Source organism: Schistocerca nitens, chromosome 10 (genome assembly GCF_023898315.1).
Source record: "Schistocerca nitens isolate TAMUIC-IGC-003100 chromosome 10, iqSchNite1.1, whole genome shotgun sequence".
Classification (NCBI taxonomy): Eukaryota; Metazoa; Arthropoda; class Insecta; order Orthoptera; family Acrididae; genus Schistocerca; species Schistocerca nitens.
In genome coordinates, this window is record NC_064623.1 from 43,452,090 (window position 1) to 43,466,605 (window position 14,516).

Consider the following 14,516-nt stretch of genomic DNA (forward strand, 5'->3'; position numbering starts at 1 on the left):
GTGCTCTAGAAGGTGTAAGTCAACTACCCTGGCCAGAGAGATCTCCGGATCTGTCCCCCATTAAGCATGTTTGGGACTGGATGAAGCGTCGTCTCACGCGGTCTGCACGTCCAGCAGGAACGCTGGTCCAACTGAGGCGCCAGGTGGAAATGGCATGGCAAGCCGTTCCACAGGACTACATCCAGCATCTCTACGATCGTCTCCATGGGAGAATAGCAGTCTGCATTGCTGCGAAAGGTGGATATACACTGTACTAGTGCCGATATTGTGCATGCTCTGTTGCCTGTGTCTATGTGCCTGTGGTTCTGTCAGTGTGATCATGTGATGTATCTGACCCCAGGAATGTGTCAATAAAGTTTCCCCTTCCTGGGACAATGAATTCACGGTGTTCTTATTTCAATTTCCAGGAGTGTATATCGGCAAGCAAAGACCTCCTAAGGACATAACCCACAGACACCAACTCTTCCTTACAGATATTGGCAATGGGGCCGCAAGATGGTCAATACTACACCTGAGCCAGTGGCGCCCACCAATGGCTGCCATTTCCCACCTTGTGTGATACTACCCTATCTGTATAAGTGCAGATTGCTGTGCCATGAATTTCTCCCCTCAGAGTACAACAGCTATTGTCTTAAACTGCTCATAAAACACTGGCTGGTGGTAGTCTTCTCCAGCATCTCTTCGTGTCGAATCTGAGTAGCAGTATGTCTGACACGTACAACTTAGCCGCAAATAAGAAAGCTTCATGGTCTCAATGTTGTACATCGAAGCTCTGAATCTACCCCACAGAGGCGATAGAAAGAAACAGCTGGTGAGTGGATCTTCCAATCGTGGGGCGTTGGATAGTTCTATGGTGCAAGTTGCTGCCAATGTGACGTCATTAACCCACCATACATCTCCTAGGATCCTCTGATATATGGCCTTCTTTATTGCGTGTGTTGACGTCTTGCTGTTTCAAGTGTCATTGAGTCCGAAGGTGAAGTCGAAGAGCGCCACGTTTTGCACTATTACAGAGGAAGGTCGAAAGCACTTTTGAGCTAAATTTACAAACCTACATATCGCAATGGGGAATTTCGAAAAAGTGATCTTTCATTTGTGTTGCACGGTGTACATGCGTCCTTACAATCTCCGATTTCTCATACCTTGCTACACTGTCTATTAACAAAATGAACGTTGCCGGCAATGGGATGATCCTGCCGTCAGCTACAAATACCGGTACTCTAAATTTTCTCAATTGTATTTTGTGCAAAGAACTTTATCTTTCCCCCAAAGTTTATCATTAGAGTTCATGGATCATTTCAGTAATACTCGCTTGACGATAGAAGATACTGGTAAGAAATGCAACTCCACTCCTGTGAATTACCACGACGTCCTTCTTTAATCCCTTCTGCTGGGGATCCCAGACACTCGAGCAGTACCCGAGAATCGGTCGCACTAGTATTGTGTATGCGGTCTTCTTTATATCTGAATCCACTGTGTGGAGCTACACACTAGTTTTCGAACATTGAAGGGTTCTTTTTGTTACCCATCTGCTGTAGTTTACATCTTTCCACATTCAGGGCTCTATGCCATTCATCACAACAAATAAAAATTCCATCTAAATTATCGTGTATCCTCCCATAGTCACCCAATGACGACATATTCCAGTACACTGCACAGACATCTGCAAACAGTCGCAAACTGCTGCTCAATCTATCCGTCTGATGGGCACTCCAGATGATATCCTCATCTCTCATGAAATGCAGACTGTAGATGGCGTTTCTCCAAATAAACTGCTGTAGTTGCACTGGAATGCTAATCATGTGGATATCCAACTATGTATTACGTTTCATGGAAATTTAGTGATTGTTGCTGAAACCCCCGCTACACCAGCTGGGCAGAACAGGTAATAGGATTGTGGAAAAGGCCAAAGGTTGAGGTCAGTTTCTCCTTCTAATTGTCATTTACTGTAATTTAATAACCTTTACAACCAAAGCGGCACATACTCGGACCTTTACCGAATGCAACTCTTTCACGGCTGAAATCCTCCAAACAAGAAATCTTAAAAATTCAACAAGATAAAATCCAATTAAGGTAGCAATAAAATAATTTAAAAGAAAACCACCAAACATATGCAAAGTGCAGTACAAATGGCTGAGGGCCACAATTAAATTTCAAAATATTACAATATCTTACCATAGACTCTTTAAAGGCCGAAGGCCAGAAGGTTTAACAATAAGATATCTTAAAAATCAACATGATTAAAAAGCAATTAACAAATAAAATAATTAAAAAAGACGTATCACGGCTACGTGGAAAGCCTTAAGGCTAAGCAGATAGAACATACATATGCAAGGTGCACTACCAATGGCTGAAGGCCACAATTAAGTTTCAAAATTTTAAAATATATTACCATAATGGTTTAAAGACAGAAGGCGGCAGTGTTTAAGCTTCAAAGACAAATTTAAAAATTAATTTTTCTATGGCTGCAGTACATTAGGACTTGGTTTTTAAGAAACAGAGCTGATGATGGTCATTAAAGACCGAAACCGGTAATCTGTTGACAAAAAGTTTGTGACCATAGACGTAAATTAAAGAAAAGTTATTACATATACGGGTCACCGTTTTTTCGCGACAATGTCGCAGCTTGTGAAAAATTGTTACAAAATTTTAAGAAAATTAAAAAAATAACCTTAAGCCTTGAATTTAAAGTAGCTGACAACAGATAATTAAACACCGGTGGCACTCAGAAGCCTCCAGAGAGGTCGGCCTTCCCTCGTTCACTTAGGTGAGACAGGTGGTGAGCCCAACTATACTTTATCCGTCGGAATCCAACCAGGGACAGCCACGGACCGACCGACACCACGACTTGCTTCACGTCAATAAGTACATGAGAACTCAAACCGCAATGTTACAAACGTGATAATCCACAATAGAGTATGTATTAGTTGTCAAAATTATACATTATGTTGGACAGCGACAACAGGTGAGGAAAGGACACTGCCTGAAATTACGTTAGTGGCCAGGGAAGTTAACCGGAACACTAACGGCCACTAGGCAGAAAATTCCGCTGGTACACTAGAATTTGAAACACGGTAATATACGAGGGTAATCACAAAAGTAAGGTCTCCTGTCTTTTTATTGGTACATAGACCTGTTTATTTCTACATTGGTTTACATCAGTTTACAGCTTGAACATTTAGCTATTTTTCGACATAATCACCATTTCTGTCGATGCATTTTTGTAGACGCTGTGGCAGTTTTTGTATGCCCATGTCATACCAGGTCTACGCCATTCTGTTCAGAATGTTATGAACCTCTTCTTTCACCTCGTTTTCGGAGCTGAATCGATGGGACAACAACTAATTTTGATAGGTACTGTGAGACTCTGAAAAAACTCAAACGGTCAATTCAGAACCGGGAAAGAGGAATGTCGAGCAAGGGCGTACACATTCTCCTTTTCTGAACATTACGGCGGCGAGCTAGTATGACATGGGGATACAAAAACTGCCACAACGTCGACAGAAATAGTGATTACGTCGAATAACAGCTAAATGTTCAAGCTGTAAACTGACGTAAACCACTGTAGAAATAAACAGGTCTATGCACTTATAAAAAAATTGGAGACGTTACTTTTGGGATTACCTTCGTAGTTAACTTCACTTAAAAGAACACTGCCTGAATTTACGTCAGTGCCGGGGGCAGGTAACCAGAACAAACGGCCACAAGAAAGAAAAGTCCACTGGTGCACTCAAATTGCAGTCGACCAAAATACACTCCTGGAAATTGAAATAATAACACCGTGAATTCATTGTCCCAGGAAGGGGAAACTTTATTGACACATTCATGGGGTCAGATACATCACATGATCACACTGACAGAACCACAGGCACATAGACACAGGCAACAGAGCATGCACAATGTCGGCACTAGTACAGTGTATGTCCACCTTTCGCAGCAATAGAGCCTGCTATTCTCCCATGGAGACGATCGTAGAGTTGCTGGATGTAGTCCTGTGGAACGGCTTGCCATGCCATTTCCACCTGGCGCCTCAGTTGGACCAGCGTTCGTGCTGGACGTGCAGACCGCGTGAGACGACGCTTCATCCAGTCCCAAACATGCTCAATGGGGGACAGATCCGGAGATCTTGCTGGCCAGGGTAGTTGACTTACACCTTCTAGAGCACGTTGGGTGGCACGGGATACATGCGGACGTGCATTGTCCTGTTGGAACACCAAGTTCCCTTGCCGGTCTAGGAATGGTAGAACGATGGGTTCGATGACGGTTTGGATGTACCGTGCACTATTCAGTGTCCCCTCGACGATCACCAGTGGTGTACGGCCAGTGTAGGAGATCGCTCCCCACACCATGATGCCGGGTGTTGGCCCTGTGTGCCTCGGTAGTATGCAGTCCTGATTGTGGCGCTCACCTGCACGGCGCCAAACACGCATACGACCATCATTGGCACCAAGGCAGAAGCGACTCTCATCGCTGAAGACGACACGTCTCCATTCGTCCCTCCATTCACGCCTGTCGCGACACCACTGGAGGCGGGCTGCACGATGTTGGGGCGTGAGCGGAAGACGGCCGAACGGTGTGCGGGACCGTAGCCCAGCTTCATGGAGACGGTTGCGAATGGTCCTCGCCGATACCCCAGGAGCAACAGTGTCCCTAATTTGCTGGGAAGTGGCGGTGCGGTCCCCTACGGCACTGCGTAGGATCCTACGGTCTTGGCGTGCATCCGTGCGTCGCTGCGGTCCGGTCCCAGGTCGACGGGCACGTGCACCTTCCGCCGACCACTGGCGACAACATCGATGTACTGTGGAGACCTCACGCCCCACGTGTTGAGCAATTCGGCGGTACGTCCACCCGGCCTCCCGCATGCCCACTATACGCCCTCGCTCAAAGTCCGTCAACTGCACATACGGTTCACGTCCACGCTGTCGCGGCATGCTACCAGTGTTAAAGACTGCGATGGAGCTCCGTATGCCACGGCAAACTGGCTGACACTGACGGCGGCGGTGCACAAATGCTGCGCAGCTAGCGCCATTCGACGGCCAACACCGCGGTTCCTGGTGTGTCCGCTGTGCCGTGCGTGTGATCATTGCTTGTACAGCCCTCTCGCAGTGTCCGGTGTCAATGTGTTCTTTTTTCCATTTCCAGGAGTGTAGTTAATTGCACCTCATACTGCCTAAATTTCATCAGTAGAAACACTTGGTGTTGCTCACAGGAAAACCTCTCCAACAGCAAACCACCGAAAAGAACCACCACAACATGAACGGACGTGGCTTGGATAGTTGAAACCACTACTCAAGTTTGACGTCCTGGGTAGGTGAACCACGAAGCTCGTAGCGAACGGACAGCTCCACACACGCTCCGACACTACGCAAGGACTGTCAACGGCCCCAGCCAACTGCACCGGCCGGAAATAACTTCTCTCGTCCGCAACAACCGACCGACTTCTCTCAGAATGCCGACAACATCTAAAATAGCCGTCGGTGAAAATAACACCAACTACACACACAACATGACAAACACTTGTACGAAGACCTGAACGATATGCAACAATAACTAAGTATACACGAAGACAAATCGGGAGTCGATGCACACACGCACACACACACAACCGACTCATGAACGATCGGCGAGCCAAAACGCGTCACGCAGCAGGACGACCGACCGACGATCCACCAAGACCGTGTCTCGGCTCAAGTGATGCGTAGCGGCAATGGTCGGGCGAGCCATGTCGACGCAGACCTCACTGCTGCTCCAACCCGACTGCACTAGTGCCGCATTGCAACGCCCCGACTGGCAGGTCCGGACTGCGCCCCAGACGCGTTCCAACTGACTGACATACCCGAAATTGCCACCTGAACTCTATTACCGAACCGACTTAGGACAGACAACAACCGGGAAGTAATAGCAGTCGAGCAGTGATACTACGAGAGGGGATTTATCGATAGGCGCTGCCAACGCCGATCACGATCAAGCAAAGCAGCAACTCAGTGACATATAATGGCATCCGTCCATCCTTGAGGGATGATGGTGTAGCATTCTTGGTTCAGAGTCTGCGGCGTCTGCTGTGGCTAAAAAGTCCCACTCGAGAGTGGCAGTCCCTACTGCAGTTTGGACATGTGAAATTTGAGGGACTTCGAACAGAAGCCGCTCTGTCTCTTCGCTTTGTCCTCTTCCTGATTTGTTCCTGTGTGCGTTCGTCCTCTGAGAGCTTGACGCCGTTGCGCACAGTTACTCGCCACTTGACACGGTCATCTGCAATGCTTTCCCAGCGGCTTGGATTGATTCTGGTCTTGGTCAGGTCTCTCTTGCAGACATCCTTGAAACGAAGATGCGGTCGTCCCACTGGCCTCACATCTTCCTGAAGTTCGCCGTACAGCAGCTGTTTCGGTATCCGCTCAGGATCCATGCGCCTGACATGTCCCAACCATCTTAGACGTCGATGACTCAGGAGTGCAAAGATGCTGGTTGTGCTTGCACGATGAAAGACTTCGGTGTTGGGTACTCTATCTCTCCAAGAGATCTGAAGGATCTTCCGGAGACAGCGGAGATGGAAGCTGTTGAGTCGAGATTCATGCCTAGAAAGAGTTGTCCATGTCTTACAGCTATTGAGAAGGGTGCTTATAACACAAGCGTTGTAGACTTTTAATTTAGTTTTTGTGGTAAGCATTCCGTTGTTCCATACTCTGTTTTTCAGTCTAGCCATGACAGATGGTGCCTTTGCGATTCTGTTAGTAAGTTCAGTGTCCATGGACAAGTTGCTACATATTGTGGATCCCAAGTAGGTAAAGTCATCAACTATCTGGAGAGGATTGCCATCAATGCTAATGGATGGAAGGTTGGTAGAGCTCTGCGCCATGATCTTAGTCTTTTGAAGGCTGATGAGTAGACCAAACTTTTCACAGGCGTTTGATAATTTGTTGATTATATACTGCAGCTCATCTTCTGTGTTCGCTACTAGAGCTGCATCGTCCGCATATAACAACTCACGGATAACGACTGTATTTACTTTGGTCTTGGCCTTGAGGCGAGCAATGTTGAAAAGATTTCCATCAGACCTCGTATGTAGATACACTCCCTCCTCACAGTCTTCAAAGGCAAATCTGACCAGAAGGGAAAAGAAAATCCCAAACAATGTAGGAGCTAACACACACCCCTGTTTCACACCGCTATTGACAGGGAATGCTTCTGATGTTTTACCGTTGAAGCAAATTGTTGCTTGTGTTTTCTCATGGAAAGAGACAATTATCTGCAGTAATTTAGGTGGGCATCCAATCTTCTGCAACAGTTTGAAAAGCCCATTTCGGCTCACTAAATCAAACGCTTTAACAAGGCCAATGAAAGCAATACAAAGTGGCCTCCGCTGCTCACGACATTTCTCTTGTAGCTGTCTTAAGGAGAAGATCATATCTACGGTTGATCGGCCGGGCCTGAAGCCACACTGAGATTCTGGGTAGATTCTGGAAGCTAAGATCTGTAATCGCATTAGGATGACTCTTGCATAAGCTTTCCCGGCTACACTTAGTAATGAAATGCCTCGGTAATTGTTACAGTCACTTCTGTTCCCTTTCTGTTTATATAGAGTAACTATCCTCGAATTCCGCATACTCATCGGGACATAACCTTCTTCCCAGCTGGTTGTGATAAGTGAATATAAATGTTTGAGAATAACAGACTTGTTGTACTTAATAACCTCTGCAGGGATCCCATCTTCACCTGGGGCCTTTCCGTTAGCAAGAGAATCTGTTTCTCTACTAAGTTCATCCATAACTGGCATTTGTTTGATGGCGTCACATGCATCCTTGCTAACTTCATTCTCGACTGCATACAACTCGAGGTAGTGTTCAACCCAGCGTTCCATTTGTTTGCCTTCATCAGTGACAGTAGTAATTTAAATTAACGTAGTGAGGCGGAAGTACGTTAAAAACAGGGTGTAAAATACACGATGGCGGGCAGATGAGCCACGCACGGCATGGTGTCTTCGTAATATTTCAATACGCTCCTACAATGACTTCTTTACGTAATATACGGTGCATACAAGGTTTTATGGATCGTAATTTTTCCAGTGAGACACACTTGTTATTCGATTACACGAGCAGGTTGCTTCTACTATCGATCCAGTCCAAAATAATAATAAAATCGAAATAAAACTTAAAAGCCTAGAGCCACTAATCACTATGGCGATATACTTTTCCAACTGGAAACCCGACGCGTTGATCACGCTCTGGTGTAAAAGAGATTGAGGAGAAGGAGGAGGAGGAGGAGACAGTATATAGCCGAAACGGATGCTTGGTTATTTTATACAGTCCATAAATTCCGCCCTGGCTTCGTAACGGGGTGGCTATATTCGCCGCAATTAATGCGCGTAAATATGATTACGCTGAGTGCCGAACGCTGTTTTAACGGACTGTCCTCACATTTCGATGGCGGCTACGCGGTTATACAATACCTCGCATCAGAGAGAGATTCGGTTCAAACCGTAAATTCAGGGCTACCTCCGCTGCTGCAATTGTCCTGCCGTTTAACAGTCGAGTACCAAATATAGCTACAGTGATGCTATTTCACAGCAGCGCGTGTGTGTTGGGGGGGGGGGAGGGGGGGGGAGGGGGGGGAGGGGGGGAGGGAGGGGAATGGCCAAGACGCATTCTGGAAACATTGAATAATTTTGATTTTATCCACAATGGAAAATAATTCGTGGTTGTTACCAGCGGCTCATCCACGTTCATCATCAGAATTAGTGTACAAGAATCTCTAAAAACAATCGAGAAAAAAATACATTTAAAAATACTCAAATTTTACTCTCGCACCCTTGCAAACGTGTCTTCTTAAAATGTGCTTCCATATAATCAGACCAACAGACAACATAAACGGTACACGCCATTTCACTGTAGTTCACTTTATCAGTTCGACGGATGACGTGGAACCACATTTTAAGAAGATATTTGCAGTGAAAACTACCACAGAATTCTGGTATTTACATTGTGCTACTATGATATGATAACAGTGTGCTGCTGTTAATACTTTTATCATCTAACGATATTGATTTTATATTTTGGGTAATATGAGCTGTAAATATTTCTCTGGGCCTGATGTCCTCAGAGGACTGAAACTGGTCGTGCAGATAAAGTATTTTATTTTTCACATTTTTCTTCAATATTTTCATTTTGGTCGCTTTTAGAGATTGTCGTGTAATTATATTCATGATGGACACTTTACCTTCGAAATTCATCAATTTTAGGGTTTTTACGATGCGAAAAGGTGGGTGAGACGACTTTTAAACAGTGGCACATTGAGTAACGGAGAGCGTTGTACCTATAGATTAGTGTAAGTGAGAGCAATTTAATTACTGCTTTTAGAACCACTTAAAGGAATGTGTACGAGAGACCGTCATAAGCAGTTGGCGCAATTCTCCTAGGTCTCTATTGTTGTAAGACATGTCGTTGCGTTTGATGCAACATCCGTAAATAATGCGTGATCTGCACATGTAAGTACTGCATGATATATTACCTCTATTAGGAGGATATTGTTAATTGTTTCGTTACACATCGTTAAGGCAATAAATTCTTAAAACTAGTCATATAACGTATGAACGGTTAAGACATACTTCGTTGCTCTTGCATCATCTTGTATTTTGAACTATTTTACTATATTTGGAAATTATGTAGGTTCCGCTAATGTTTATACAATTTTACCTACGTTGAAAATGGAAATTTGCGTTAGATTCCAATAGCTTCAGTTTAAATAACTGGCTTCTGATAAAACCTAATATTTACTTGATTTCACTTACTGATTAATTACTAGTATGCATTGTAACAGGTGGACAATTGTGTCCACATGAAGTAGACTTTCTATAGTGCAACACTTTTATCTTTCAATAGAATATTAACTTATAGTTACATATACATGTAACTAGAAGCCAGTATTCGTGTGTTCATGAGTTCACGTTTAGCAAAAATTTAATTTTCTGAAGTAAGTTTTGCAATATCAGAAAAAGGCTGCAGCACGTAAGAAGTGAATGCAATCATTTGAAAATGGTATAAGAAAATACAGTAAAATTGTGTTACACGGCTGGGTAGTGAAAAGATCCAAAAAGTGTTCCACAGTGCAAAACTCCCCATCCCTTCTTTTTTTTTCCTTTTTTTCCTTTTCTTTTGGGGGGAGGGGGTGAGTTTTCTGACTCGTTTGATACGGTCCTCAACAAAATCGTCTCCTGCGCTAACCTGGTCATCTCACAGTAGTTCTTGTACCGTAAGTCCTCAATTATTTGTTTCGCGTGGTCCAATCTGTGTCTTCCTCTACAACTTTTACGCTCTGTAGGTCACTCTGGTATCATGGAAGTTATTCCTTGGCGTATTAACTGATGACGTTATTCCCTGACGTCTTAACAGATGTCTTCTCATTCTGTTCCTTCTTCATCTCAATGTTTTGCATATGTTACTCCCTTTGCCGATTCAGTCCACCTGATACTGAACATTCATTGTAGTATAACATCTCGAACGCAATGATTATCTTCTTTTCCGGTTTTCATACAGTCCATGTTTCACTACCGTACAAAAATGTGCTCTAAACGTACATCCTCAGAAATTTCTTCCTTAAATTATGGCCTCTCTTACCAATCAGCTTCTGTTGGCCAGCATGCCCACTTCGCCTGTGTTAGTCCGCCTCTCGTGTTTTTCTTACTTTTTCCGTCATGAGCTATTTTGCTTCCAAAGTATCGAAATTCCGTAACTACGTCACTTCATAATCACTAATTTTAATGCTAAGTTTCTTATTAGCCTCAGTTCCGCTACCTCTCATTACTTTCGTCTTTTTCGGGTTTACTCTCTACTCATATTCTTCACTCATTAGACACTTCATTCCATTCATCAGTTACTGTTAATCTTCTTCAGTTTTACTAAGGGTAGAGTGTCATCAGAGAATCTTCTGAGGAAAATAGGAGTAATTTAGAGGAAAAAAAAGAAGTGATACACGGAACAAAAATGCACCGGAACCAAAAGGGAACAATAAGATTGGAAGACTCGGATCAAAACGGTGTAAGTCGGGGATGCACTCTTTTGCCCCTACTGTTCAGTCACTGAAGAAGCAATATCAGAAATCAACGAGTAAATCCAAACATCTACCTCTAGTGAGCCTAAAAAATGCCAAAGGTGTAGTCTTTGCTCAAGAAATAAAAACAACAATTGTCACTCACTTGGTCAAGATGTAAGACATATGTCTGTAAAACTCATTCTCAATAGAAGACATTATCTATACAGTGCAACAAAGAGTAAGTTTTTACAAAACGACAATATTTTAAAAACTCTGATTTCTGCAAGCATAAGGTAATGATTGTTAATTTCTATACTATACTTTAAAATTACTTTGGTTCTTTCATCAATTAATGTGGTCCTTAATTAACTTGGGAGATGAAGCCAAGAGAAAAATTATTACTAACATTGAAAGTTTATTGCTTTAAACTTAACTTTGCATTGTGAACTGAAAAAATAGCCATTAAAACAAACACATTTTGTACTAGTTTGTAGCTTTCTTATAGCTCACATTTTGATTAAAGCAGTTGTCAACAAGTTGAAATAAATTGCAATAAAACAAATACCATAAAAAAAATTCAATCCACGTAATGGTAGATGGTATCAATTTTTGGGGACACTGTAGACCTAAAGATAATATTGTGACGGTAAAAAATATCGATAGTAACAACGGGATAGAATAAGGATAAAGTGTGAAGCAGGTGGAATACAAAAATATAAAACAAATGATTGGTAGGAAATGAAACCTACGTTCACCCCTGAAGCTGTGGCTACGTTCATCCCTAGAAATGTGGCTCTTATGCCTCACAACTTGTATGTTTATAAGTAAATATTTATCACACATCTGAAACGGTCTTTTTCGTCGTGATACAAGAGGGCATTACAGCAAAAGAGAATAAAGTACGATCAGAAAGAACAAAACAAATGCTATGATCAACTGTAAACAAGTAAGTGAGTAGAAATGCACATTTGAAGTAAATTTCACAACCAGATACCACAATAGGCTATTCCTTTTAACGTCCCCGACGAAGGAGTTTCATGGCCACGTGCATATGAACTTTTTTTAATGTTTTTATGTCAAAAGGAAGCTTATGACTCGGTACTTCACTGCGGAATTTTATAATTTCATTTCTGATGATAAACATTAAATTTTCAGTTCAGTGCGCAACGAAAATGATAAAATATCTGAATTCTGCAGGTACCGAAAGGGCGGAATTAATTTCCTGCTGGAATGCTACAGCCATGTTTTACGTCAATATCTGGCTAGCCAATTATATACATTCTCCTGCCACTCGTAATTCGTATAATTTCTGTGCTTTGAGCGGAACGTATGACACGGCAAATCAGATATTTTGCGACTATCCGTTCTACGTGGACACGTGAATGGGGGAGATAATGCAATGAAACGACGGGCCAGTGGTTAGTGCAGAGACTGGACCGCCAACAGAACGCTGCGGTGACGCCCTGCGCGCTGATTTCGGAGCCCGCATAATCTCATCCATTTCTGTCGGGAATATGTAAATGCGAGCTCATTTGCATGCCGTCCCCAAAGCGGAACGTCGTTCATAACAACACGACGCCGAGTGCTGACGGATACTTCGGGGGCGCGTGGGAGAGCGTTTCTAGCGTCCCGCGCGGCGGCAAGTTCATTAGTCTGGCGGCGAAATCAGGGACATACAGACGAGCGTAATTCTCTCCCGGCTCCGGCTCGCAGATGTAAGAAACGGTGTAGCAGCAACTGAGTCGCATGAAGTGGGACTTCGCGTGCTTAGCGAGTAAGTTCATTACGGTAACTGTTTGTCAGTAACCAGCCGTCCGTAAGGCATAAAACTCCCGAGTATAAAACAGCGTCATGCTTTAAAGCCGAAGGCGGGAAATTCAAACACTAGACTCATCTAGTTGGTGTAATTTCGTTCGGTTTAAGAAAAATCTCAATTTTTTTGACATATCTGAGCGTATGACGTCATATCTTCCGAACTATGTGTTGCACAGCGACATAATTTTGCTATTAGCAGTACTCGTGTATCCGGCTACTGTCTGCAAACTACGCTGGTGTTCATAAAAAAAAAGAACACTTTTAATCACTTTTGAATACATCGTGGGAGCAGACAGTGATCAATGTTATTACTAATAGTTACTATTAAAATCAGTCACCTCTTTTGGTCCTGTCTTCCTCATTTGCGTGTAATATTACGGTATATTGATAATTTTTACTTATTCAGTTGCTGTCAGACGGTCCATAAGTAAAAATTATCAATATACCGTAATACTATTGAAATCAGTCTTTATCACAAATTTAATTTTTCTGGTAACCAGTTTCGACCACGTGTGTGGTCATCTTCAGTCCCGCAAGTCAGATACAAAATCTGATCAGAGGGCTACATACATTAAAGAACATTATATAAAACTACAAAGTTATAAAACGATGAATTACCAAAATGCTGTATGAGCAGGTGCCTCTTTCTGGTGGTAAATCGCTGCTAGATAGAGCAGTGCACGTCTTACTTATATACTGGAAGCTCCGCTCACTTTTGACAGAATGATGTCATCGCTAACCAATGCGTTAAAAGTCAAATAATAACGTAAAATTTTGTAATTAAAAGAACAATGACAAGAATGAAAAATAAAAAAAAGGTGGAACTTAGCTGGTTCAACAGCTATTATCAGATAAAATATGTAAAAATATTAAACATATGAGACAAATAAAAATCGTTTTGGCAGTACATGGGTTGCCCTCTCTGGGCCAGTTGGAGAACCATTTAGAAACTACTGGTTGCCATGGTAAGTATAGACGCCATTCCAAAGATGTGGCAGCAGGCTACTCTCCAACAAGGTTTTTGTAATATCGATAGGCAAACGTACCATGAACAGCAGCATGTTTTTATGAAAACGATAGAGTCTCTACCAGGGCGCTTTCTATTAAGGAGGCTGCAAAAAATCGTTAACTGACATGTAATAGTAAATGCAGCACAGATACAATTTCAACATCTAACAAGAAACATACATTTCTAGAGATTATTCGATAGATAATAATTTGTTCTTGCAGATGAAAACTCAGAAAGAAAGTCATCCAGAGCGCACTTGTGCATATTCTTAAAATACTACCTATGACTCTCCTATATATATTGCAAATTTTACATGTGACCATATTAAACGGTATTGCTACGTTTTATCTTACATTACAGACATGTAAACAAATAATGTAGTTAAAGTATAAAAGTAGTACTAGAAGACTAAGAATAAAACTATGAGAATATAAGGTACGGAATTAACAGGTACCTGTGACAAACACTGAAGCAATGAAGCAAGTGACATGCATTATTGGTCAATAAAAATATGCACAAAATTATATATACAGTAACAGTTTATATTAACTTTTGTTTCTTTGTAAAATGTAAAGGAAAACGAAACATTGAAGAGTGACTAAAACTTATGAGACAGACTATGTTAATATAGAATAATATCACTTGCACATAAGTATATAAAAACGTTTAT